Here is a 25,891-nt window from a genome sequence, read left to right on the forward strand (position 1 = left end):
CCGGGGAGGTCTGTCAAATGTGAGCAAAGGCTGCTGCCTATCCAAGCCATATCCTCTCTCAGATTTCTGTGACTTTTTTTTTAATTTTTAATTTTGTATTGGGGTAGAGTCGATTAACAATGTTGTGACAGTTTCAGGCGGACAGCAAAGGGACTCAGCCATACATATTCTCCCGCAAACTCCCTCCCATCCAGGCTGCCACGTAACACTGAGCAGGCTTCCCTGGCTCTGCAGTGCGACTTTTATTTTCCAGATAACACAACCACATTTAAGAGCCCCGCTCTGCCTTCCCTTTACCCCCGAAAAGCTGCTTATCAGGGCCCTTAAGGTCTTACTCATGGCAGTCTTCTGAGCAGCCTCGGTCTCATCCTGAGAAGTTTCTTATACAAGTTGGAAAAGTACAAGAATAATGGGTACATTTCTGCGATGAGTCAAACACTTCATCCCTATCAGTCTGTGTGAGGTACAGGATGTCTGTGGTTTTAATGTTTGTGTCCTTAATGGACAAGATTTGATATGTGTGTTTCCTAATCCTGAGCTATTGAAATATTGATTCTCATCCTGACCTGGCCTCCTGGGCACAGAGCCAGTCTATCTGCATCTCTGCCCTCCACATTTAGCCTGTCTTCCTGCTAGCCTAGACTGGGAACACCAGGGTGAGATTAGATTTGTTGGGGGGCAGGGGGAGGAATGTAAAACCCAGTGAAATAACTGTCTGGCCTCATTTCTGTTTGACAGAACGGGGCAGCTATTCTCGACATTCTTGGCTAATGTTATCATGTGTTTACCCTAAGAGCCTTTTGCCTTTTATTTTCCTATTTGATTTTCTAAAATTTTATTTTATTGAAGTAGAGTTGATTGACAATAATGTGTTAATTTCTGCTGCACATCAAAGGGATTCATGTGTGTGTGTGTGTGTGTGTGTTTTTCCATATTATTTTCTTAATTATGGCTTATTATAGGATATTGAATATAGTTCCTTCTACCATGTTGTCCTATTTGATTTGATATAGAGTCTATCAGTAAAAATAAGAAAAGAAATCCGAGCTAAAGATCCATTTGAACATCTCAATAGGGTTGTCTAAAATATGTAAAATATTTTACAAGGAATTCCAGGGAAATGAATAATCTATACCATGTCGAAAGTATCTTCTGGCATGGAAAATATTAGAAACTTTTCCATTTTTTGTGTGTTCTTTGCATAGCGATGGTTTAGAACCAAACTCACAACCTGGTGCTGGGCAGTGTCTGAGGGGCTATCAGTTCAGTTCAGTTCAATCGTTCAGTCCTGACTCTTTGTGACTCCTGGAGTCCACCCAAACTCATGTCCATTGAGTTGGTGATGCCATCCAACCATCTCATCCTCTGTCATGCCCTTCTCCTCCTGCCTTCAATCTTTCCCAGCATCAGGGTCTTTTCAAATGAGTCAGCTCTTAGCATCAGGTGGCCAAAGTATTGGAGTTTCAGCTTCAACATCAGTTCTTCCAATGAACACCCAGGACTGATCTCCTTTAGGATGGACTGGTTGGATCTCCTTGCAGTCCAAGGGACTCTCAAGAGTCTTCTCCAACACCACAGTTCAAAAGCATCAATTCTTTGGTGCTCAGCTTTCTTTATAGTCCAACTCTCACATCCATACATGACCACTGGAAAAACCTTATAGCCTTGACTAGATGGACCTTTGTTGGCAAAGTAATGTCTCTGCTTTTTAATATGCTGTCTAGGTTGGTCATAACTTTCCTTCCAAGGAGTAAGCGTCTTTTAATTTCCTGGCTGCAGTCAACATCTGCAGTGATTCTGGAGCCCCCAAAAATAAAGTCAGCCACTGTTTCCCCATCTATTTGCCATGAAGTAATGGGACTGGATGCCATGATCTTAGTTTTCTTGAATGTTGAGTTTTAAGCCAACTTTTTCACTCTCCTCTTTCACTTTCATCAAGAGGCTCTTTAGTTCTTCCTATTTGAACATAGCCGGTGGGGAATGTATATGCCAGGCAACCATTCATCTTCATCAGTTCAACCCCTTTGCACCATGACAACGCCTAGGAAATAGAAATAAAACAAAGGTGAAGCCTGAGGAGATGAACAGGCTTTCCCGTAACACGTTTAGTGTTTTCCTAAACTTTGTTGACCTCCTTCCTCCATTCCTGTGTCTCACACCATTTCTTCAGCGCGCCGACACAGTCATTCACCTGGACAAGGGCGGTAACTTCCTCCTGTGGTTCCCCTTACTCAGGCTTCTGCCTTCCAGTATTCACCCTCCATACCATTGCCAGACTGAGGTTTTGAAGATACCCACTCATTTACAGTCCCCTGTGCTGAGCTGTGTTTAGTCGCTCAGTCATATCTGACTCTTTGCGACCCCATGGAGGTAGCCCGCCAGGCTCCTCTGTCCACTGAGATTCTCTAGGCAAGAATACTGGAGTGGGCTGTCATGCCCTTCTCCAGGGGATCTTCCCAACCTAGGGATCAAACCCAGGTCTCCCGCACTGCAGGCAGATTCCTTACCATCTGAGCCACCAGGGAAACCCACGAATACTGGAGTGGGGTAGCCTATGCCTTCTGCAGGGGATCTTCCTGACCCAGAAATCAAACCAGGGTCTCCTCCATTGCAGGCGAATTCTTTACCAGCTGAGCTACCAGGGAAGCCCATACAATCCCCTAGGAGCCTTTTACTACCCAGAGTCCCATGGCCCTTTATTAACATAAACAGTCATCCATCTCCATCTGCAAACTTGACTTCCTTCCAGATCCATCTTGAACTTTGCCTTCCAGAAATACTGAGATGCCATGTTCCGTGTTTGCCTTTGCACATGTAGTTCATTTTTCTTGGAGATCCATTCCTTTCTTTTTTCGTTTTGGAGACTTCACTCAAGGACAGCTCCAGGAATGCTCCCACATTTGCCATTTTTTCCTCCTTTAACTTCCCTCCTTCGCAGTCCCTGTATTTGCTTCGTTGCTGTCCTCTCCACATTTACTGGTTTCCTTTGGCCCATTCATCTCCTTGACTACACAGCGAACTCTTTGAGAGTAGGAGCAGGCTTTGTTTACCTTTGTATGCATAGTGACTCATTCAGTGGAACAGAGAGAGTGCTTATGAGGGTTTTGGACTGAAATTTTAAGAGTAGAAACAGGAATAATAAAGGCAAAAGAAATGGGCATTGGTTACATTTTTATTTCAGTAACAACCCTTTGAGGAAGGATTATTATCTCCATTTTATTGATGAGGAAACTGAGGGTCATAGAGATTAAGCTTGACCAAAGGTCCCAGACAGCAAGTGGAGGAGCCACAACCCAAGCATGAACATCTAGAATAGTTCTAAGAAATGATCAATAAAGATAAATAAATATTTGTTGAATTGAACTGATTGCTAAAATATCTATAAGCTTGAGTGTGTTCATCATTAAATTATATACAGGAAGAGAGTTTTTAAAGACCATCTGGTTTCTTTTGGTAGGATTTTGTCTTAATACCAATTTGATGTCGTAAAATTAGGTAACACTCTCTGGGATTTAAAGAGTCATTCATTAGTTCCTTCAGCAAGTATTTATCAAATACCTATTATGTGCTGGGCACTGTGTTAACACATGGGAATGTGATTTGGGGGAAGAAAACTTGACCCAATGATGCTTTTCTGGAAAATAATCTGTCAAAAAAAAAAAAAATCCCTGTAATAACGTGGAATGAACTAACCATTGACTCACCAGTGGCTGAGATGTTTTACCAACCAGACTCATATAAATCACACACACTCGTAGACCCTGATCGCTGGAGCCAGGAGCACGTATGAATCACCAAGGACTTCTGGATCTTTGGGGGTTTGTTAGTTGGAACAGAAAGGACCGCAAGCAGCCAAAGAATTTATTGGAAAGATTCGTTGGCTCAGAGAACCTGTAGGACAGCTGAAGGACCAGGCTCAGCAACTGGGCAGAATCAGAAAGAGGTGATGCATCAGATTGTTAGCTGACATCCCTCTGCAGAACGGGCCAGTGGGGACACTGCTGCCGTCGCCGGTCCGCAGTCCACTGGCCACTGGCCCTGACGCCACTGCCTCCACTAGTAAAGGGTTACGCTGTGTCCCCACATCTTTCTGTCATCAGCTTCTCTTTCTCATGGGGACTTATAATTGGTGAGCCCTGTGCACATTTAAGTCTGTGCCTTGGCTGGCAAGGCTGCTGGGATCGTGGTACCCACCTCTGCAGGTACTAGAGAGGATCAGAGGCTCTGCCTCCCCAAAAGGCCTATATGCGGGGGCATTCTCCAAACACAGGAAGGGTATCTAAATAGAAAAACAGTGTCCACTATAGTCACTAAAGTGGACTTTTTAAAATCTCAGTGATTGCTACATTGTGCGGTATCAGTTCAGTCAGTTCAGTTGCTCAGTCGTATCCAACTCTTTGCGACCCCATGGACTGTAGCACGCCAGGCCTCCCTGTCCGTCACCAGCTCCCAGAGTTTACTCAAACTCATGTCCATTGAGTCAGTGATGCCATCCAACCATCTCATTCTCTCTCACCCCCTTCTCCTCTCACTCTCAATCTTTCCCAGCATCAGGGTCTTTTCAAATGAGTCAGTTCTTAGCAGTATTGTGCAGTATGCAAATGAATACTTACTTACTTTTGTTAACACTACTAATTAAGTTCCTGAACTATCTCGGGTAATTAGTTGCAGTGTTTCATAGAAATAATGGTCAAAGTTTTATCACATGCCTTTCTTTCTGGAAATAATAAAAGTGAAACAATAATAGTTTGTGACCACATCTATTTTCCTCCCTCCCTCTCCTCCTTCCTTCCCTTTCTCCCTCCCTCCTACCCTCCTTCTGTAAACACTTATCAAGTGTCTACTATATTCCAGGAACCGTGCTTGCTGCTAGAAAATAAAAAATAAAAGTAAATAAGACATGCTTTTTACTGTCAAGTTGTCCCTAACATTATGGAGGAGAGACAGACATGGAACAAATTTTGACTCCACCATGTTAGAGGTGCTTGGATAGAAATTGAAAAAGGATTCAGTCAGGACATGAAAGGCTGTATGTTCATCTTTATCCCATGAAATTGAAAGGTTGGAGCTTCCCTGGTGGCTCAGCAGTAAAGAATCCGCCTGCAGTGCAAGAGACGTGGATTTGATTCCTGGGTCAGGAAGATCCCCTGGGGGAGGGAATGGCAACTCATGCCAGTATTCTTGCCTGGAGAATTCCATGGACAGAGGAGCCTGGTGGGCTACAGTCCATAGTGTCACAAAGAGTCGGACACGACTAAAACAACTTAGCATGCATGTCTATCAAGAGGTTAGGACAAGCTTTGTAGACAAGGTGGTATTTGAATTGAGTCTTCAAAGATGTAAGTGGTCACCCGGAGAAAAGGCAGAGGAACATGTCCAACTGGCAGGGTAGGGGGAACTCATGATGAAAGAAGAAGGCGTGAGAAATTGCTGACTAATCGGAGCAACTCTGAGCACTTGAAACAGCTGGAACGTAGTGTTTGGGGAGATGCCTGATGGACTGTAAGATGTAAGACCTGAATGAAATAAAATGATGAAAGCCGCTCATTGTCCACAAAGGGGTTGGGAGCTTACCTTGATGGCCCATGGAACCACTAAAAGAATAACATGATCTGATTTATATTTTCAAAAGATCACTCAGATGGCAGTGAGGAAGAAGATCTAGAATAAGATGAAAAACCAAGAGGCCAATAAGGAAATTATTTTAGTACAGGTAAAAGATGGCAAGATCGTGTAGTACTGTCATCACAGTGGGAATGGAAAAGAGGATAGAAAATAATTTTTTAGGAGCTGGAGTCTGTAGGACTGTATGGCTGAGGAGAAGAGTCAGGTGTCCTTCCTGAAATAGAGACCTGGGAGGAAGAACAGGATTTTGTGTGGGGGGCAGAGGGGCTGGTTGGGTGGAGACTAAGATGACTGCTATAACCATGTTGATCATCTAGATGGAGATGTTGTATTGGTGGCTGCATATAAAGGACAAGAGCTCAGGAGAGATCTGGGATTGGGGTCAAAAATAAGAGTTTTGTCTCTGTAATTACCTTACTAAGAAATCTCTAGGCTCCCCTAGTTACTAGAGGAAAGCTGATAACATATATTCCCAAAGCATGAAACTGGGAAATTCAGGCTTAGTCTCAAAATTCCAAAGTAGGAGCTGAAGCTTACACCCTTTTAAATCTCAGAGTATTTAGAACAAATAATATTGAATTTAGAAATGCATTTTTGACAATGGAAAAGATACTGGGCTGGCAGTTGCACCTGTATCTTCTGTAGAAATTCTACCCATTACTTGCTTTGTAAATTACTTTGGACTTGATTAGATCTTCTCTGCAAAATGAGAACTGATTGATTTCTATAGTCTTTTTTTTTTTGGTTCTTGTTGCTGTTCAGTCACCACGTCATGTCCAACTCTTTGCGATCCCATGAACTGCAGCATGTCAGACCTCCCTCTCCCTCACCATCTCCTGGAGTTCACCCAAGTTCATGTCCATGAACTTGTTTGGTTCTAAATTAGCCAAAATAATTAGAGTCCCACCCTGGATACATATGAAGCCACATCCTTTTGATTCTTAAGTTAGGTCTAGCTTAGGCCTCGAGAGGTTGACGGGATATCCAGTGTCTCTTAGTTATCCAGACTCCTCAGTTGTGGGAATAAACACCTCCTGGAGACGGACCTGCCCTATACACGAGGTGGCCCACCCGTGGCTGCTTTTGCTCCATCACTGCCTTCCTGCGAGCCCACATGATCTCAGCTCGGTGCTCCGGCCTCTCCTGTGACGGCCCCATTGCTGTTTCAGGTCTGCGCCGAGAGGGTGCTAACCACTCTCTCAAGGTCCATAGCTCTTGATTTACATTTCCTTGTTTTTACATTTACATTTCCTTGCTTGGCTGATTCCCACCACACCCACATTGTCCCTCCTACACCAGAACCACCTCTCCATCGCACTGTTCTTGTGGATCTGGGCTTATGATTCCAGGCTCGCTCTCCGCCATCATGCTAAGACCCCCTTTGGGGACCCTTGATGTCTTTTCCCACCAGAAGCCCTTAGTTAGTCTACTCCAAGGCATCAGAGACTGGTTTGTTGATACCTATTTACTTTACATTAAAATGATTCTCCCCAGAGCCAGGGACACCTCCAAGAGGACTTGCCATCTCTAGGATAGAGAAGTGGCTTACAAATTTTAAATAACTGCCTACTGTCTTTTTTTTTTTAAAAAGCAATTCTAATTAACCAGACACCTATGTAACATTATATATTTCTATAAACAATGAACAACAGTAAGAGAAGCAGAAACACAAAAGGAGGGACCTGGAGAGAACTCTGAGGAGTGAAACTTTTGTAGTCAGCATCCCATTAAGCAGATACAGTCCCTGTTTAGAAATCATTTTGTTAGGATCCAGTTTTTCAGCTGAGGCTATAGGAAATTCTTGTGGCGTGTGGGAAGGAGGGTGTCCATCATCACGACAGAAAGGATAGTTCATGCACACCACCCACCCAGCGATCAGCTCTCCGCATATGGTGGCCACATGTTGAGAGCTGCCCTTACTGCTTCTCCCAACTTATGAAAGTGAGGGCCAACCACGGACTGCCTGGGGGTGGGGGCGAGGCTGGGGGTGAAAATGTCCACCCCACAGCATCACAGAAGAGCCAGCAAGTGGGAGGGTCTCTGAGACTGCTGAGTAATTTTCAAAGAGAAAGGGCAGTTTTTGCAAGGCAGCGTGGGGAAAGCAAGCTGGACTGATGTGTAAGGAGGCAAAACATTCTAGAAAAATATCACCATTTCTTGCACAATCAACCACTGAGTATGTGTCATCAAACACGAGATGATCCTTACCTGGCAATAACGCAGCTAAAATAGATCATTTAAGTAATTTCTCACTGTGACTGAGCTCAACATGGTCTTTAAGCGTCCCTTCACAAGAATACTGACACAATAGTCTGACGTATAGGAACATTTTATTTTCTTCATAATCAGATGAAAATGTTGTGGGTACAGAGGCAGAGAAGAAGCTCATACTTGGTTTTTCTGTGCTTTAAACAGCTTTTTAATTTTTTTTTTTTCAGACTAATTTTTTTTTTTTAACAGTAACTGTACTATCCTAGTAAACTTTTTGAGATGAAATGAAGAATTTGGGTTTCATCGGGAAATCTACGTTCACCTTAAAGAGGATATACAATAGCCTGAACTTTGTTATTTTCTGAAGATGAGTTCTTTGGGAATCAGGATCCTGTTTTTGCTCTGCACTCATTGCATGTGTCAGGAAAACATGAAAGACAAAGCCCAGTGGGCTGACTGCAGCCACGACAGCCTGAGGTACTGAGCATGAAATATGCAATGTGTGTAATTGCTGGATCCTACATCCCATCTAATGAAAACCCAGGACGGTGACTTGCTGATCCTTGGTTTCATAATTAGAAGTTTCGCAGGAACAGACCAAGTCCAGAGAAGAGGTACACTTCTGTAACTAGTGGTTGCTATAATTAAAGTTATTAGTTAAGGAAGGGCTGTTACTCGGGGCAAAACAATCAGAAAGAAGTTTTAGCAATTAAGTCAAATTCACTGTGGTTGTGAGGGTTTGGGTTTCTTGTCCCCCTTTCTTTCTGGAAAACAAAACAACCTCAGGCAAGGGCTCTGTACTTCTCAAAGAGCATCTTGACTCTGCAGTAGCTGGAGGGCAAACAATGAACAGTGAACTGCGATGTTGATTGTATCAGCAGGTTAATTAAGAAAGCTGTTAGTGATGATTAAAAAAAAAAAAGCCAGCACATTTTCAGTTCATATTGACAAAATACATGACCTAGGCAGAACCGATGTTTGTTCAGTACGGGGAAGACATGCTCGAGGCACTTAGAGGAAAAGACTGACAGAAAGCTGAAGGTCCAGTTTGGGATGTCCCCTGTTAATAGTGTTAGCAGAAGTGATCGTTAGAAATTCCACATGCTTTTTCCTCTCATATAAATTATGTAAGAGGAAATGTTCAGGCCCTCAGATTCATTCTGAAAAACCCAGTTCACTCATGATGGAGTCATCATAAAGGAGCTCTGGTTTGGGAGACTGGGTTCTGGTCCAAGCTCTGAAACTAACGTGTTACGAGTTTGGGGACAGTGGGTTTGACTCTGCATTTCCACTTCTAAACTTCAAGACAGTCCAGTCTCAGGAGCGCAGAAAACCCATCTTCCCCATGTAGCATCTTCCACTGGGGGAGTCTGTTCACAGCTCTCGTAAGGCTGGTAGGAATGCATTGCCCACAGGGCAGTGGCACTGAGCGGCACCTCCTTCTGCAGGAGGAATCACCCCATCTGCTGCCTGGGCAGAGACAAGGAATTTGAGAGGAGACCATATGGGGGGGTTGTCCTGTGTTTGCAAACCCTGAAATCAGACCTTGATCAGGAAAAGGCTCCCTGTTCCCTAGTTAAGCTTCTATTTCACTGACCTTGGTGTTGGATATTCTGTTTCTCTTTCCATGACCTGTGTGTGTGTGCTAGTCCCTGAGTCATGTCCAACTCTTTGCAACTCCATGGACTATAGGCCACCAGGCTCCTCTGTCCATGGGATTTTCCAGGCAAGAATACTGGAGTGGGGCGCCATTTCCTCCTCCAGGGGAATCTTCCCAACCCAGGGATTGAACTCAGGTCTCCTGCATTGCGGGCAGATTCTTTATCACCTAAGTAACCAGGGAAGCCCATTCCATGGCCATGAGTCATTCCCAGTCCCCCAGAATTTGTCCCCTTGGAAACACCACAAGCCATTTCCTCATGTTGCTGACAAGCTTGAAGTGTCTATGGGATTGTTTAAGGGTCATGGAAAAGAGGTAAAAGGCAGTAAAAGGGCTCCTTTTAGGCCTGGCATTGACTTTCCCTCCCTGCCCCTTTTCTCCCTTAGAGAGGCCACCACTGGTGATGCCCAGTTGGGATTGGTTCAGGGCAGCAGCCACCACAGAAAAAGTTAGGGAGAAGGGACCTCTCTCAGGAGGCTCAGGATGTAAGGGATGTAACTGACAAACCTCTGACTGCAAATAAGTAAGTCAGATGTACTCAAAATATTGTTTTGATACAGTTACTCACCACCTCAATGATGAGTTCACAGCATCATTCCCTGAGGCTTTTTCTGTCTGTCAACACTTGAGCATCTTTAGAGACTTAAGCTCCAAATTTAATCCTGTGATATTCTGCACCCTTTAAAAGTCTGGTGGTAAGAGATACAAATATTGACTCCCCAAAGTGAGTTCAGAGATTTGATTGAGAAATGAAAATACACTTAAATAATCTCACTCGCTCTGGTTTATAGGAGCAAGGATATTGTATATTTGGACAAACTTGGCTAGATGGCATATTAAAAAATCCAGATGAAAACAAGGAGGAGAGAGCCTTATAAGTTCCATGGAAGAATCACAGGACATCCCTGGGAAGGTCATACTAGCAAGAGTCTTAATAGAAATAGTCATAGCAGACCTTAATTAGCAAGGTCTTAATAACAAGGCGCAATAGGAATTGGAATGAATAGAGTTGGAATAATTGAGCTCTGAAAATATACAGGGAGATGGAAACTCAACTCAGGGAACTAAATACACCATAAATTAGATAAAAGCAGAATCTCAAAACTAGAATCTATGCCAGAGGCACAGACAGGGAATTTTTGTTGCTTTTAAAGGGTGACAGTTGGAGTAGCATGGGACTTTATTGGTTATTTACCTGTGTTCCATCCTATTTATACCTACGCTTTGCTTCATATGATAGAAAAGCTTAACTTGTAAAGTTGCATTGGCCAAATGCCAGGCAGAAAGATTGAGGAAGGGGTGCCACTAAAAATGAAAATTTCACATTGAAATTTGCTAGTGAAATTTTTACTTTTTTTTTTTTTTTTACAAGTAGTCATGCTACTTTCAGGTACACATGCATTTTCTCCACTTTCACAGCCTCTTTCTTGTAAGTCTCTAAATATCATATTCTGATTATATCATTTCTCTGCTCAAAATCTCTAAGTGTCTATGGAATAAAGTCCAGCTATCTCAGCCTAGCCCTTGGGAAAGCTCGTCATCATACAGATCCACGGGTGTTAACCTACAATGTACAGCAAACCTGTGCTCCTTCATAGAAAGATGTGACAAGTGCCCGTCCCCATAGTGGGTGTTAGTGGTTTGCATTTGGCACTCACTTCTTTTCCTCCTTCCTTTTTCCTGACAACCCACTCCAGTATTCTTTCCTGGAGAATCCCATGGACAGAGGAGCCTGGTGGGCTAGAGTCCATAGGGCCGCACAGAGTCAGACACCAATGAAGTGACTGCAGGCATCCTAAGATAGCGCTTATTAATTTCTCAGATCTCCATTTATACTCTACTTGGAAATGTATCTCAGAGTAAAAGGGAGGCTTTGATTGGTCTAACACACTAATCCAAATCCTCTTGTCAATGATTGGTTTAGAAATGTGGTAATTACACAGTTCTGGCCAATGAGATGTGAGAAGTGTGTCAGAGGCCTCTGGAACTTTTCTTGCTCTTGAGAGAGGCTTAGAAAGAAGTGAAGTCTGTCTTTGGATGCTGCATGTGACTGGGTTTCCTGAAAGTAAGCCAGCTCCGAGGATGGAAGAGGAGAGAGAATCCAGGTCCTTGATGGCATCCCCAAGCTGCTGAAGCAGCTACTAACTCTCCAGTCTGCCCTGCCTCTGGACATCCTATGATATTGATATGATACTATTTCGTAGTTTAAATCAGGGCCAGCCTTTCAGCTACTTGCACCCAAAAACATTGCACTCAATGTTGTTCCCTTTTTATTTACTGCTTCAACCTCATTCCAGTCTGAATCTTTACCACTTCAGGGTCCCCAACGAGATGTATCTGTGCCTCTCTATAAATGCCCCCCCAAACACCCTCCCTCCTTCCCAGCTTCTGAAATCCTCACCATTAAAAAGCTTTTAAAAACATCCTTACCATTAAGAACTCTTTCCTGATAATCCGCTCTCTGCTCCCAGCAAGTTTTCCCTCCTTTGAATTCCTAAACCCTTTCTTTACATCTCTTCCGGCATTTTTCCTATTCAGGCATTATAGTTATTTGTGTGAACATCAGGTCTTTTTCTCATTGGAAAGTGCTGACCTGTGTCATTTATAGTTTTGTATTCACCTCCTACCTACAGTAGAGTCTGTGTTTCATATAAAGCACAAGAAATTTGTTGATGGAATCGGATATTACTAGACTGACTTACCACCCACCCTCTGAGAACTCCGTGGACACTAATTAGTGTACTGATGAAGTAGGAACACTAATGACGCAGTTGATTCTCTAAAATGTCACCTCCATGTGAGACATGTATGAAAATGACATTTTTGAAGAATCTGGCCTCTCCAGTAGATCCAGTTGAGTGAAATTTACTGGTGACAACTGAATGACATTGTAAACAATAGGATCAATTCACTGAGAAAGCTCTTTGCATTTAAAATGCAAGAGTAAATTGCCCAAAGAGCTTGGCTCTGGGTTTTCAGTTGAGTGGAACAGTCAGATGCCCAGATTTCACAAGCAAAATTGGAACAAAACATAGTGCAGAAATTATGCTCCCAACTCATCTGATGAAATAATTGGCTCCTAGGATTTACAATACTGTGACAAATGTAACAAATTAGGAAACTGACATCTTGGTTTGAGATGAAGGCTATGTATTATACTGTTAAGTGGCAATGGAATATTGACTTTATTCAGAAATCATGGGTCCCATTTATGTTCACCTTATGATAATTTATTGACACATCAGTCATGATTTCTACACTTTTCTGTCAAGGTGTTTTGTTTCCATAAAAGGATGAACATAATATACTGTTCTTTCATGAATACAATGTATTTTAAATAAGAATATTAATATTTTCTGTTCTATGCATTTCCTGTTTTTTTGGAGAATTTTTTGTTCTTATGTTTTGATCAAGTCTTCTTCAAATGTCTGGCAACCCTTGGTTGTTCACATACATTCCAGACTATGGCAATAAAAAGTGTGTTTAGAAGCTCAAAAAGAAGGAAAGAAATCATGGGTCAATAAACTTGCATTTCTTTTTCACGGGATCTTTGAAAACAATGACATTATTTGTTGATCTCTGACCCAAGTCTGGCTGTAAAGATACAACCAAGATTGGAGACACATTTTAACTTCATCATAATTTATTTTAATTAATTTGAAATATTTTATACATACAGGAAAACATAGAAGCTAATGTTACAGACACCCTATATACCCAGCATCCTGATTTAACATAATATTAGGCAGCATTTGCAATATTTATTTTATATTTTAGATCTCATCCTTTTGTGTGATGCTCAGGATAAATTTCTACTCAGACTTTGAATTCTGAGTAATCATTATGACTTTCTTGGGTTTTATTTTTAATTTAGGCAAAATTTACAGAGAGTAAAATACATAGTAAATAAGTGTAAGTCCAGTCAGTGACTTTTGACAGACCTACACACCTGTGTAAACAAACACCCCAATGTAGATGTACATTTTCATCACTCTAGAAACCTTGTTTGTGCCATGTTGCAGTCAATCCCTCTCAAGTAGCAAATCCTGTTCTATCACAGTAGATTATTTTTGCCTGTTCTTAAATGCCATGTAAATGAAATCATATGGTATATATATTCTTTTGTGTGTCTGACTTCTTTGGCATGACAAAAAGGGTTTAAGATTTACCCATGTTGTTACATGTTTTCATTTTTCTCTTTAGATTGCTTAGTAATTTTCAATCATATGAATATACTATAATTCCCTTATCCATTCTCTTGATAATGGACTTTAGGGTAAGTTTGGGCTTATGAATAAAGTTGCAGTGAACATTTTTGTGCATGTCTTTTGGTAGATATGTGTTTTAATTTTCTTGAGTTAAATACTTAGAATGGAATTGCTGAGTCGTGGGGAGGTACATTTTTAATTTTATAAGAAGCCAAGAAACTTTTTGTGTAGGGGTTGTACAATTTTATATACCCAACAATGGTATGAGAGTGCTAATCACTGCACATTCTTGCCAGCATTTGACAGTTGTTAGTCTTTTTAACTATTATTTTTTTAGTGGAATGAGTGGCTTCTCATTGTGGTTTTAATTTGCATTTCTTTGTTGACTAGGAAAATTGAGCACTCCATATGTTTTCTTTTTATCATACTAATTAATACTTTTGGTAAAGTATCTATTTAAGCATTTTGCCCATTTGAAAATAAGTTTCCTTTTTTAAAATATTGATTTGTCATGGATTTATGTATTTTGGATTCAAGTCCCTTGATATACAATTATATATACATATATGATTTTTCTCTTATCTTGTGACTTCCCTCTGCATTTTTTTAATGGTATATTTTGATTAGTAGAAATTTTTATTTCTCCTTTCCTACTTTTTTGGAGTTAGTAAAATATTTTTTAGTATTCTATTTCCTCTATTGACTTTTAAAAACAGCTTTATTAAGGCATAGTTGACATACAATAATTAGTACATATTTGAAGTGTACAATTTTACAGGTTTTGTCATATGTATCTACCTGCAAAACCATTACCATAACCAAGATAATAAACATATCCATCACTCCTGACATATTTCTTCAGTGCTCCTTCTGTAATCTTTTTCCGCATCTCTTCTCCTCCCCATTTTTTTAATCCCTTTGTAGTAACTACAGATATGCTTTCTGTCATTATAGATCAGTTTGTGTTTTTTAGAATTGTATAAAAATGTATACTCTGTGTACTATTTTTTTGTCTGGCTTCTTTCAGTAGCATAATAAATTTTGGTTCATCCTTATACTTAAAAGTGCAAGTCGCTCAGTTGTGTCCAGCTCTTTGTGACCCCATACAGTCCATGGAATTCTCCAGGCCAGAATACTGGAGTGGGTAGCCTTTCCCTTCTCCAGGGGATTGTCCCAACTCAGGGATCAAACCCAGGTCTCCCGCATTGCAGAAAGACTCTTTACCAGCTGAGCCACAAGGGAAGCCCTCCTATACTTGAGTATATCAATTCATTACTTTCTATTACAGGGAAGTATTCCATTTGTATCCATTCATCTACTTATGAACATTTGGACTGTGTTCCGTTTGGGGCTATTAAAAAATAAAATTTCTATAATCACTTGTGTGCAAATCTTAGTTTTGACACATGCTTTCTTTTCTCTTGAGTTAATGTCTGATAGGAGAATGGCTGAATCCTGTGATAGATTTATGTTTAAGAAATTGTCAAGCTGTTTTCCCATGGTTGCATTATTTTATATCCCCATTCTCACTGTAGGAATGTTTCAGGTACTCTACATATTCATCCATACTGATATGGTCATTATAATTTTAGACATTCTAATAGATGCTGTGGCATCTCACTGTGATTTTAATTTGCATTTCCCTAATGACTGAGATTGAACATTTTTTTAAATCTGCTTATTTTCTTTGGCCAAGTATGTATTCAAATCTTTTGACCATTTTAAAAAATTGGGTTATTGTTTTCTTATTATTGAATTTTGAGAGTTCTTTATATTTTCTGGATACAAGTTGTTTTTTTTTTTTTATCAGACATGATTTGCAAATATTTATCCTTATTTGTAGCTGGTTTTTTCATCCTCTTCATTTTCTTATCATAAATGGCAGGGGTTTCTATTTCTGATTAAGTATAATTTATCAATTTGTTCTTTTATGGATCTTGCTTTTGTTGTCATATCTAAGAAATCTTTGCCTTAGACAAGATCACAGAGACTCTCCTATGTATTCTTCTATAAAGTTTAAAGTTTTGGTTTTATGCATCCAACCTGGGCATGAGACAAGTGCTTGGGGCTGGTGCACTGGGATGACCCAGAGGGATGGGATGGGGAGGGAGGTGGGAGGGGGGTTAAGGATGGGGAACACATGTAAATCCATGGCTGATTCATGTCAATGTATGGCAAAAACCACTACAATATTGTAAAGTAATTAGCCTCCAACTAATAAAAATAAATGGAAAAAAATAATAAAGTTTTGGTTTTATATTTAGATCTGTGATCCACTCTGAGTTAATTTTTGTATTGATAGAAGTTTACTTTTTGCATATGGATATCCAATTGTGGATATCCATGTCTGGTGGCTCAGACAGTAAAAGAGTCTGCTCACAGTGGGGAGACCCAGGTTCACTCCCTGGATTGGGAAGATGCCCTGGAGAAGGAAATGGCAACCCACTCCAGTATTCTTGCCTGGAGAATTCCATGGACAGAGGAGCCTGGCAGGCTATAGTCAACGGGTTGCAAAGAGTTAGACATGACTGAGCAACTAATGCACACACATCCAATTGTGATGCACCATTTGTTGAGTGTCGGTTGATTTTTTAGGTATTCTTTGTATTTTTTAAAAAACTATTGCCCTAGGGAGTTTATTATGCATTCTTAGTTTGTCATAGTCCACTTAAAGTAATATTGTACCACTTCATGTAAAATATGAGAATCTTGCAGTAGTATAATTCCGTATGCTACTACTCCGTTCTTCATGAATTGTCATGTATTTTGCTTCTATTTATGTTATAAAATCCAAACCAAAATGTTACTATAGTTAATTTAAATGGTCAACTTTGCTTTAAGGAAATTTAAAAAAATAACAAAGGCAAGTTTGTAAAAATATATCCACATATTTACTAAGAGTGATATTGATTTCTCTTTGTATAATCAAAGTTCCATCTGTTTTATCCAGAAATTTATTAAACCTCATTTATTGAAGGATATTTTCACTGACTGTAGAATTCTAGGTTGACAGTTTTCTCTGTGTGTTTTATACATATCCATATCATTCCATTGTTTTCTGACCTTTGTTGTTTTCTGTGAGTAGTAGTCATTCATAATTCTTATCTTTGTTCCTTGACATACAATATCTCTTTCTTTTCCTCTAAATGCTTTACAATTTATCTTTGACTTTAACTACTTGGACTATGATATGCCTATATATGATTTTCTTCATGTCTTCCATCAATTTTGGAAAATTCTCATCTATTAATGCTTATTTTTTTCCCTCTGCTCTCACTCCTCTCCTTCATCTCTACTCACACTATGCTAGATCATTTTGTATTGTCCCTCAAGTCACTGAGGCTTCATTTGTTTTTATTTCCAACATTTTTTTCTTCATGTTTAGCAATTTGGAAATTTTCTATTGAGCCATCTTCAGGGTCACTGATGCTTTTTTCTATAGTATCCAATTTACTATTAAGTTTATCCAAGGGATCTTTATTTCATATTTTGTATTTTTCAGTTATAATCCATTGGCTCTTTTTTATTTTTTATATTTATTGACTAAGATTCCCATCTCTTACATCACATTTATTCATGCTTTATTTCATATCCTTAAGGATATTTATAATAGGTGTTTTAAAATCCTCATGTGCTAAACGTAACATCTGGGTCATTTCAAGGTCTGTTTCTATTTTTTCTCCCTTAATTCTTTGCAGATTTAATAATATTTTATTGTATGCTATATGTTGTAAATGATACATTATAGGGAGAATTTGTTGTAGGGAGATGTTGTCTCCCTTTAAAGGGTGATGAGTTTTGTTTTGGTAGTGGTTACATAATTTGCATTGATAGATCTTGATCTAGTCAGACTTTGTTTTAGAATAGTCAATTACTATTTTTGCCCTAACTCCTGTGGAACGGCTTTTATTCTAGGATATAAATTTTACTAAGAAATGGCTTTACTAGGGTCTCAATTGAATACCTTATGTTTTCACCGATGATATCCACTCTAGCTGGGCCGCAATCCCAAAGTCTCCGAGCTCTGAATAATTGCTAATATCTCTTCAGCTCTCAGCCTCCAGCAGCAGAATTCAGACTCAGTCTCTGTACATGTGCTTCTCAGTTCTTGGCCCAGGATCTGAGGGATTCTCCACCCAGTTTTCTTAGGCTCCAGCTCTGTATAACTCCCCTTCCTCTGGCCATGCCCCCACACATTCTAGCTGCCTTCAAAACACCTTCTGATAATAGTGGTAATATGGATAGCTCTATCTTGTTTCTGGTATTAACAGAACTGTCTTTAGTATTTCATTGCTAGTTTCCAATAAATGCTTTTACAATTTTTCTTTTATTTTTATTTTACTTAGAGATTTCACCATGAATTATATCAATTACTCTTTTACCATATATTGGTATGGTCCTATAATTTCCCCTGAATTTATTAGTGAAATAAATTATGTTGATAAAATTTCTAATTCACATTCTTAGATATCTGTAATAAATCCATCTTTTATACACTGATAGTTATGTTTGTCAATTTTTAAAGCCCTTAACATTTCAATTAACAAAGCAGAATAATAAGTTTTAAAACATAGTGTGCTTTACCAAGAAAAGAAGAAGCACTAAGTTTCAGTCATTTTGTCTTAACATACCAAGACAAGTAAATATAGTTAAAAGAAGTTTGTACTTCATCTCTCTACTTATGTAGTTCCAAATACTTACGACTTCATCTCTCTACTTATGTAGTTCCAAATACTTACATACTTACTAAGTTTCATTCAGCTTTATAGAAGTATAATTGATGACAACTGCACATTAAAGACTAAGTTGATATTGTGAAGTGAAAAGAATTTAGACTCCTAGGTCTACCTCTTATGAACCAAGTGACCTTGTTTAAGTGACTTACCCTCTCGGAGCTTCAGTTACCTTCTCTGTAAGATAGGGGGGTAAACCACACCTATCCTGCAAGGTTAATGCTGGCATCAAATGTGGTGATGGATGGGGCTATGTTTTATAAGCTGTAAGTTATTGTTGGTGGCTATTTTCTTTTTTTTTTTTTATTGCTCTATTTCTTTTTCTTCTTTTAAAAATTAAGACTTTAGTATTTTTTAAAGCAGTTTAAGGTCCACAGCAAATTTGAGAGGAAAGTTTACTGAGCCATCCCATATAGTTCCTGCCCCTACACATGCACAGCCTCCCTCCTTATCTACATCTCCCACCAGAGCGGTGCACTTGTTACAACTGACTCACTTCCATCGGTTCATCGTGATCCCCCACAGTCCTTGTTACACTAGGGTTCACTCTTGGTGTTGAACATTCTATGGGTTTAAACAGAAGTATAATGACATGTATCCACCATTATACTATCATGCAGGGTATTTTCACTGCTCTAAAACTCCTCTGTACTCTGTTCAACTCTCTCTATCCAAACCTCTGATAACCACACTGCTGGGTTTTGGGTTTTTTTTTTTAAGTTATCTCTATAGTTTTGCCATGGCTATTCTTTGTTAGCTGTGGTCTCCAAGGACTGCATAGTTGGCACAGAACATTCCTTGTTAAGGAAAGGACTGTAGGGAAATTCTCTCCTGATCCTTGTTGTTACCTGTCCACCACTGGGTTCACTATCCTGGCTGTGGGGCAGGACCCCCCTGTTGTGTTTTGGACAGGCAAAGAAGGGAAGAAGAAATCCAGTCTCATTCCCTGCAAGAGAGAGAAAAAAGGAAAAGGGAAGAGAGAATTCATTGGTGTCTGAGGGGAAAAGGAGGAAAGAAACTTAAAAGAAATACACTTCTGTAGGCTGGGACTCTACCAAAAGCAGAGTTTTTACCATGCCTCCAATATCCCTGTGAGAACTAGGTCTTAGTTTTTCTTAAAGAAACAATGGGAAATGATTTTAACACTCCAGTTCAACTACCTTAACATTTAAACAGATTTTTAGAGGCAGGTTTGGAAACCTAATCACCTAAAGAATTCTGGAAGATTTTTTGTTTGTTTGTTTCTTTTTGTGGGTTTTTTTTTTTTAACGCATTATATATTAAACAATCATACAAAAAACAATAAACCTTGTAAAGCTGTTTTGTAACTTACCTCACCTTTCTGTCTCTACCCAGGTGCTTCATGTACACGTCATCAGCTCAAGCTCAAGATGCCTAAGCCCATGACAGCAAGCAGTGCTTATGAAGGGTCCTATTGAATGGCTGAAGAAAGGTGATCAGACATCAGAATTTATAGCAGAGAAAGCAGCTGTTCTGTTCTGGAAAGTCATGGAATTGCTTTGGGGTGGTCCTCAAGAAGCAGTCAACAAACCTTCAGGTGAATGTCAGATACTCAGGGCTGCCTGACCCCAGACAATAAGAATAATGGAGGGTTGTGAACAATTTCAGAGTTGAGAGTATCTCAAAGAAAATTCAGTAAGACTATTCTTGGCAAGGTAGCCAAAGTTTTACACGTATAGAAACATATTAAACAAATGTGCACAGATGCCCTTCAACTTGTGACTCTGAGCAGTATAACTATTAAGTTGCAATATTAGGCCTTAAGTACATTCACTTGAACTAATTTAACTTACGTTTCAGATAATGAATCAAGTAAGTTCTTGGAATTTCACTCTTCTTATTCTTCTGAATTTAAATCCTAGTTCACCCCTAGGCTTCAGTATTCTTGGAGATCTTATTTGTACAAAATAGATGTAAAGAGAAGCCCTCTATATTTATAACCAGACCAGAGAATAGTCAGTGGTGAGAGACACACCCCTGCTTTAGGTCTGTAATCCTGAAGACAGCTAAAGGAGAAGTTGGTTGATAGGCAGATATCTGTTGATGGTATGATGCACTTAGATCTGCTTTCCATGGGTCTGTTCTGTTTAGCTGGTAGCCTGGTTTATTGTTTTTCAGGAAAAATACTGCAGACATACACGTATACTTCCATGTTGCTATTCTTCTGGTTTCCACAATCCAGGATCTAAGCTTGCCCTCTGTTTCATTTGTGTCCCTTTAGAGACTCAAAATTGATATATGAAGTGGAATTAGCTTGGGTTGATGCAAAGAAAGGTCAGGGACTTTTCAAAAAACAGTGATGCAAAAAGGGTTAAACAAACCAGACAAACCAAGATGGCAGGAGAAAAGAAAAAAGAAGGGAAGAACTGAAAATGATGATTGATGTTGATGATGCTGGTTTAACTGAGAAATGTAAAGGCTGCAAAACATTGTGAAATCAAATTAATGACCTGGAAAATAAACTCAGATTAAGAAATGTCAGATTGGAGAATAATCTTGATGGGGTAGAAGTAGAAGAAACAATGACAGTTTTTCCCCCATAAAACATTGCAAATCTCCTTTGGGTGAATAATTTTTAATTCCTTCTACAAGCTGTATCTTAATTTCAGTAAAGCTTGATGCAATCTGTATTTTATATGTGAAATGAGAAATTCTTACAGCGAAAAGACAAATATCTTAACTTGCTTTGGCCTCTGATGACTTTCTGTTTCTGTAGAGAAGCTGACGGTTACTGGCTTTGATTGTTTTTGATTATATAGGATGAAAATCAAAGTTGTTAAGAGTACTAAACATTATGAGTCAAATGCTTATCTGGCTAACTCCAATTATCATACTTAAAACACATACTCCCTCGAACTATTATCTTGATAAGTATCTTTTCAAGATTGTGCTGAATCAAAAGAATTTTTGAATAGTAAAAAGGAAAGTATTTTAGAAAGGATGAGAGCAGCAAAGTATTTTCTTTGTTCCTGATCCTAACTTGGAGGTTCTCAGAATCAGTCCTAGAGTCACAGAGGGTAAATGGCCTTTTTATTTATGGGACGTGGTATGATGCATCATTATTACATAAACAGTAGATAACAGTTGTTGAACATCTACTCCATGTCTATGCCAGACATCGTTCTAAGTGCTTTATATATTTAAATTCAGTTGGGTTGCACTATCATCCGTGTATGATTAGTATCCTCATTTTAAAGATGAGAAGAGTGAGCTTCAGAGTTAAACCATGGCCCCAGGTCACACAGCTATTACAAAAGAGGCTGGACTCATATCCAAGTTATTCTGGCTCCAGAATCCATTCTTTCAACCACAATACTGTGGTTCTGAGTTATTTAAAGACACTAGGATTTTAAAAATAATCTATTTATGGCAGTGAGTATAAAAATATATTCATGTATCCCAGGAATAGTTTTGTTAGCAAGAGAAAATCTCTCTCTCTCTCTCTTTTTTTGTTACCCATTCATTAAGTCAGTTTAAATACAAAACAAGTCAAAGTTTTCTGCACTGCCAAAAAGTGTACAGTAAGGTGTGGGGCACACAACAGAAATGCATACTTAAAGGGACTTTGTCTTAACTTCCTGGCCTGAAGGGGATCATATTTTCCTTTTTTAAAAAAATATGGAGCTAAATTTTAAAAGAAACTTGATTTTTTGTTTTAATTAATTTTATTTCCTTTGACATAATGGCCAGTTTATTTGATCAAACCGCGAGGCATGTGGGATCTTAGTTCCCTGACCAAGGATGGAACCCATGCCTCCTGCAGTGGGAGCATGGAGTCTTAGCCACTGAACCACCAGGGAAGTCCCCATAATGGCCTGTTGATAATACACAACAGCAGTGATTTTTAAAAAACGCTTCAATTCAGAGCAGAGAAGAAGGAACATGTTTTGAACCATGGAATGAGAAGGTGTGAGTAACTCCTGGGTTACCAGGAGCAGAGAGAAACTCTCAGAAGAAGGGAATGAGTTGGTTACTACATCCCTCACTGCAGTAGGAAGCACGGTGTCTCTCAACATGATGGATATCTCAACACCAGAGCTGGAAAGAGCGTTGTTTTTTTTTTCCACCCAAAGGATAATTTTACATAGTCTCTCAAGATGGTTGAGGTGGCTGTAATGTGGCCGAAGTTTCTCGAAGGATGGAGAGCACACGTACAGCAAAACAGAGCAGAGCGACCAGAAACAGAGTGGGAGAGAGGAGCCCCACTTGCGACTCATCCGCTGCTACACCCGCCACTTCTTCTTCCTGCTGTGCGTGGCTCGGTGTTTGCCGCCAAAGCGGAAGAAAGGGTCTTTGTGAGCCTGGGAGCTCAAACAGCTGAGGGCAAAGGCACCTAAAGAAAGAGTGCTAAGAGTTTAGAAAAAATGTTAAAAGCCGTGGAATTCCATCAAAACTCAACAGCATGGAATTCCATCCAAACCACCCATCTTAGACGCCATTGCTGAGAGTCAAAGGAAGACTGAGCTTAGATCCCTACTTTTTACATCATAATTAGGAAAAAGTATATAGCTTCTTTCTTGTTTACAGTGTTTTCTGGCTACAGGAAAAAACAATCTCTCAAGGTTTTGTATGCAGAAAGATGGCTTATATAGCTTTAAGGGTTATTTCTTTTGCAGAGTATGTGTCCTTGCAATTTTATTAATTAATTTGTGATATCATAGGTTATGCCCACATTTGATGAGAATGCTGACAGATGAAGGCATACCTGTACTGCGATTTTTGCCGTGGACCAAGATTCTAGATTTTGTGCTTGAAGACGCGGACAAAGCAGGTACTAGGTCTCTTGGCAGATATTTTTATTTGTAATTGGGACACTTCTGGTTGCTTCTTAGTGGTGAGGATTAATGCATTGGTGGTGCTAAATAATGTTGCTTGACTTGACAACCTGTGAGTAGAGATTTGAAGACTTGAGTGCTGCAATGAGCAAGGTATTAGTATCACTTCTAATTTTCTAAATTGTGGAATTGTGAATAGCAGCTCTGACTGCAGATTGCACATGAAGACTCTCAAAGGCATTTTACTTCATGTTCTCTGAGATGGTAAAATCATGATAAACTTTATGCAGGTCCCCCAAAAAAGGGTAGAGTTTGGGTGACCTTTTTTTTTTCAATATAGCCAATATAAAGCCAGTTTACAAATGATGAAGAGTTAAAACTCCACTGAAGATTTATCTTCTTACAAGGTAAGTTTTATGAATATTTTCCAAAATTATGTGCTTTATGATTTTGTCATAAAGTTAATGTCCATTCATTAAAATATAGAAAATTAGAAGTAAATATGTCTATCTTAAAGAGTCATGTACTTTGACCAGTTCCACAAGCAGTGAGAGTAGAAACTGAGTTAGGAACCCAAGAAGTCTGATTTCTGAGCTGATGCTTTCTCTGTGACATCACAGTTTATCGTTTAGCTAATTTAATATTCTTTTTGTTTGGACTTAACATTGTGGCAAAAGTGTATTTGAAGTAAATCTTTCTTAGGGGGAGATAGATCATTCTACCAAGTACCCCACCAGTGTTTTTTTTTTTCTCCCACCAGTGTTTTTGAACAGGTAAAAAAAAACTTATGTCAGTGTTCAGGATAAAGATCAAAATGCTAGAAGGTTCGCACTGTGGTGTCTGGACCCTGCTGGAAACACAGGGTATTATACAAAGGCTATTGCATCCCTCCTCACCCCTGGTTGGGGTTTTGCAGGGTCAGTAGGAAGAGGTGATGACCACACCTATCTTTATTTCTAGAAGTCAGAGAACAGCTTGGTAAATTTTATCTGAGGAGATAGAATTTTTAAAATATTTAAATATGTATGTATGTACGCCAGGTCTTACTTGCGACACTCGGGATCTTTGATCTTCACTGTGGCATCCGTGATCTTTTTAGTTGGAGGGTGTGGGATCTTTAGTTGTGGCATGTTGGACCTAGTTCCCCGACCAGGGATCAAACCCGTGCCCCCTGCGTTGGGAGTGTGAAGTGTTAGCCACTGAACCATCAGGGAGGCCCCAAGAAGGAGATAGGTTTTTGTTTCAATATGTATTTATTTGGCTGCATCAGGTCTTAGTTATAGCAAGCCGACTCTCTTTGCATCATGCGGACTCTTTCATTGCGGCATGCGGACGCTAGCTGTGGCACAGGCTCAGTAGTTGTGGTACGTGGGCTTAGTTGCTGCATACCATGTGGGATCTTAGTTCCCCAACCATAGGTCAAACCTGTGTCCCCTGCATTGCAAGGTGAATTCTTAACCACTGGATCACCAGGGAAGCCCCAGGAAGGAGGTAGAATTTTTAAGAGAAATATCTAAACCATAAGAGAAAGAAATGGAAATTTGTTTCCTAGGAATTGCTGAAGAAAGAAAGGAGAAAAATCTCCTGTAGCTCACTTGGTTAAAGTGTGTCTTTGCACTCCAGTGAGTGTGTAAGGGGGTCAGTTAGTTGTTTCTAAGCTTTAGATGTGTAAGGGACGGACAGAAGTCAAAAAACAAAGCAAAGGATAAAGAGTAATTCAGCATAATGCTCTCAAAAAGCCACAGCTGAGTAATACTAGCACCCAGGTTATTGCAGGACGTGGGTTTTCCGATGACAGGTTTGGGAACCCTCCATTCCTCCTGAGGGTCCCTCCATCTCCCAGGAGGCCTTTGCCCACTGCCACTCTGCTCCCTTCCAGGCAGCTGTTGGCTGTTCCTTCATCTGTTGTTTCTGGGCTCCCCCATTTTCCTCCAGGACATCACTGCACTCCAACAATCATGCACATGCTCCTTGTCATGGATACATCTCCTATGTAGATTTACTCTATAGCTGGTGAAGCACCAGACTCATCTTACAGTTTGTAAATTATGCTTGGATTCAGGCTCAACCTCTCTACCAAAGCTTGTGCAGCTAAGAGCTGCAGCTCACATCACATGCCCTGAGTAACAACCGATCCCCCCGCCCCGCCCATCACTTGCCAGCAGGATTTGTTCTCTCTGCAGAAAAACATGCATTGCCCCTCGCTGGCAGTCACTTGTTTTAGCACTGGCTAATCACCAGTACTGTTTGTGTTAAGTGAGATTCATAGATGCTGATTGCATTTATTGCATAAATTACTTCATTATTAAAATCAGGTCATTTGAGCCCCCAAACCATTAACATGAAGGTTATTAACATAATTTCATAAGCTAATAAATCAAGCACAGGAAAAGAATTAAAGGGTTCTTGGTGATAAGTGTTTCTTCAGAGATTAAGGAACACAATTTTCTTATGCATATATTAACATTTTATGAGTGGGTTCTCACAAGAGCAGTTTTTTTCTCTCTGCATACGTGACTCACAGTCCATCTTCTTCATACTCAGCCTCTCTGAAACTCATTTTCAAAATTAAGGGTTTTTTTTCCCCCCCTTTTCAAATAACTATAAAGCAATTTTCAGCTGAACCCATTAGCCTTCTGTGATATGCACTGCCTATAA

At 39.8% G+C, this 25,891-nt stretch overlaps 1 long non-coding RNA gene across 2 annotated transcripts in view; it reads left to right on the top strand.

Moving 5' to 3' along the window:
- Nucleotides 1–25,891, top strand: part of LOC110126236 (uncharacterized) — a 119,855-nt gene that overhangs the window by 34,969 nt on the left and 58,995 nt on the right. For both annotated transcript variants that reach the window (XR_002310355.2, XR_002310351.2), the window contains 2 exons: nucleotides 19,794–19,995; nucleotides 23,120–23,229. This is a non-coding gene — a long non-coding RNA (uncharacterized lncRNA). The remainder of the gene's footprint in view (nucleotides 1–19,793; nucleotides 19,996–23,119; nucleotides 23,230–25,891) is intronic.

The sequence above is a fragment of the Odocoileus virginianus genome, chromosome 27 (genome assembly GCF_023699985.2).
Source record: "Odocoileus virginianus isolate 20LAN1187 ecotype Illinois chromosome 27, Ovbor_1.2, whole genome shotgun sequence".
Taxonomy (NCBI): domain Eukaryota; kingdom Metazoa; phylum Chordata; class Mammalia; order Artiodactyla; family Cervidae; genus Odocoileus; species Odocoileus virginianus.